The 3,054-nt window shown below is 40.4% G+C and overlaps 1 protein-coding gene across 6 annotated transcripts in view; it reads left to right on the top strand.

Annotated features, from left to right (window-relative positions):
- Tlk2 (tousled like kinase 2) overlaps positions 1 to 3,054 on the top strand; it is a 102,537-nt gene that overhangs the window by 51,092 nt on the left and 48,391 nt on the right. The window lies entirely within an intron of this gene.

Consider the following 3,054-nt stretch of genomic DNA (forward strand, 5'->3'; position numbering starts at 1 on the left):
CCTCCTTCCTTCTTTTCTTCCTTCCTTTTTTTGGTCAACTCTTTTCTTAAACCAGTCAGAAGGTGAAAGGTGCCTGGGCAAAGATCACATCTTCAGTGTATACAAAATGATTATTTGATGACATTTCCCACATTGGGTGCCATATGTAGAGAGACTTTTCTGTCCTGCCAGCTGCTGGCCTCAAACTCACTGAGATCTGGCTGCCTCTGCTTCCCAAGTTTTAAAAACTGTTTAAGCCGGGTGGTAGTGGCACATACCTTTAATCCTGGCAATGGGGAGGCAGAGACAAGTGGATATCTGTGAGTTCCAGGCCAGCCTGTTCTACAAAGCAAGTTCTAGTACAGGCTCCAAAGCTACAGAGAAACACTGTCTCGAAAAAGTCAAAACAAGCAAACAAACAGACAAAAAACCCACTGTGTCTAAAATGGGATTTTTTTACATTCAGTGTGTCTTTGTGAATTAGAACTAATCAAACTTTTATTTTATTATTTATTTTGGTTTTTTAAGACAGGGTTTCTCTGCATAGCTCTGGATGCTCTGGAACCCTGGAACTCACTCGTTCATTCACCAGGCTGATCTTGAACTTGAGAGATCTGCCTGCTTCTGCCACCTAAGTGCTGGGATTAAAGGTGTGCACCACCGCCATCTACTCTCGTCATTGAGAGCAATTAGTGTGGATGCACACATCCCCCAGTTCTAATGACCTTATTAACTAGCTTGGTAACCTAGGTTTCCTTGTCTGTAAAATAAAAATAACAATCACCAATTTATAGGAATTTGTGTGTATGTTTGTATGTGTACACATGTACATGTGTGGGTGCTTGTGGAGGCCAGAAATTGACATTGGATATTGTTCCCTGATTGCTTCTATACCTTAATTTTTTTTTTTAAGGTAAAAGGAGTAGGAGGTTGGGAAAGATGAGGTGGAGGAAGGAAAATGTCAATTTCTTTCCATAATTTCTTGTTTTGTTTTTTTTTCTCTTTTGGCATTTTTAGATAAGGTTTCTCTGTATAGCCCTGACTGTCCTGGATCTCACTTTGTAGACCAAACTGGCTTCAAACCCAGAGATCCTCCTACCTCTCTCTCCCAGCTGCTGGGATTAAAGGCATGTGCTACCACTGCCCACCTCTTCCCATAATTTCTATATTTTTTTTATTTTTTGGGGGGGTTTTTCGAGACAGGGTTTCTCTGTGGTTTTGGAGCCTGTCCTGGAACTAGCTCTTGTAGACCAGGCTGGTCTCGAACTCACAGAGATCTGCCTGCCTCTGCCTCCCGAGTGCTGGGATTAAAGGCGTGCGCCACCACCGCCCGGCAATTTCTATATTTTTTATTACTGTTCCTAATACTGTGTTAGATATCCCTACCATCTACTGAGCAAACACTTTACGCTAAATGATTCACCGAACCTAGAACTCACTAACTGGCTAGACTAATGTCTCTTTCCCTGCCCCTTAGTGCGAGGATCACATACTACCACCATGTTCTCTCAGCTTTTCTACAGGGAGATGTGATCTGAACTGTAGTCCTTATATGCTTGCATGGCAAGCACATGTACTTCACCAACTGAGTCATCTTCTGAGCTTTTTGTACTTTTGAGACAGGTTCTTCCTATGTAGTTCTGGCCAATCTGGTACTTGTTCTGTAGATGAGGCTGCCCTTGAACTCAGAGATCTGCCAGTCTCTGCCTTCCGGAGTGCTGGGATTAATGGTGTATATGTCACTACACTCAGCCTCAGCCTTTTTTAAAATAAAGGATTTCATGTTAAATTGGCAATGTGATTGTTCAGTAGATGATATGTATCTAACACTAGTAGCAACAGTAATAAAAGAGTATGTAGAAACTGTGGGAAGAAATTGGTATTTTCTTTTTCCCTACCTGCCCCCTTTTCTTCTTTTCTTGTGGTACTTGACATTGAACCGCAGGCCTTGTATATCCTAATTTTACTCTAGCACTAAGTGAATCTCCAAGACTCTTAAGTTTACATGCTTGGAAACACTGTATTCTCTGAACTTGTAGACTGTATTTTCATTTCTCACAAATCTAAGGATATCTAATATTTCCTGGTTATATATGTGATGAGTTATGTTTTAGGTGTACCTTGATTTAAAGAGTACTGTGAATGAATTCCTGAATTGTTGGATTATATTACACCTAAAAATTTAAAAATTGCTTTGGACTGGGGTTTGTGTGTCAGTGGTAAAATACCTACCTACCTAGCACATGTAAGATAGGTTTTGGTTCCTAGTACCACCAATGCAACTTCAAAAGACCCCTTTATATGTACACATGCACGTGCGCGCACACACACACACACATCATTTAAAATAGAATCTGGGGAGATAACTCAGTTTATAAACAATGTTCAAGTATGAGTATAGATGCTCAGTACCTTTGTAAAAAGCTAGGTATGTGGTACACCTAGAATCACAGAATGGGGAGGCATGGATAGGAGGACCTTCTGAAGCATGTAGGACATCTAGCTTCAGAAAAATGTGTTGGAGAGTGATAGAGGAAGATATTCCATACTGGCCTGGCGCACACACAGGAACATGTTATATACTACACACAAATGAAAGTATTTACACACAGGTACACATAGGGACATGTTATATACATATATACCACACACAAATAAAAATGTGTTTGCATGTCAAATCAGCAAGTAGAAATATCACAGAGCAGCCCAGAGTTTTATATACTTCTTTTCTTGTGTGTCTGTTTGTTTTATTTTTCGAGACAGAGTTTCTCTGTATAGCTTTGGAGCCTGTCCTAGAACTCGCTATGTAGGTTAGGCTGGCCTTGAACTCACAGATTCACCTGCCTTTTCCTCCCAAGTGTTTAGATTAAAGGTGTTTGCCAGCACTGCCCAGCTGAGTTTTATATATTTTTGTGCTAATGGATAATATTTGAATTCAAGAGAATTTTATGAATATTTTGCAGTCCTTTTGTGGGGGAGCTTTTTTTTTTTTTTTTTTGGTTTTCGAGACAGGGTTTCTCTGTGGTTTTGGAGCCTGTCCTGGAACTAGCTCTTGTAGACCAGGCTGGTCTCGAA

This window comes from Microtus ochrogaster, unplaced genomic scaffold (genome assembly GCF_000317375.1).
Source record: "Microtus ochrogaster isolate Prairie Vole_2 unplaced genomic scaffold, MicOch1.0 UNK48, whole genome shotgun sequence".
Taxonomy (NCBI): Eukaryota; Metazoa; Chordata; class Mammalia; order Rodentia; family Cricetidae; genus Microtus; species Microtus ochrogaster.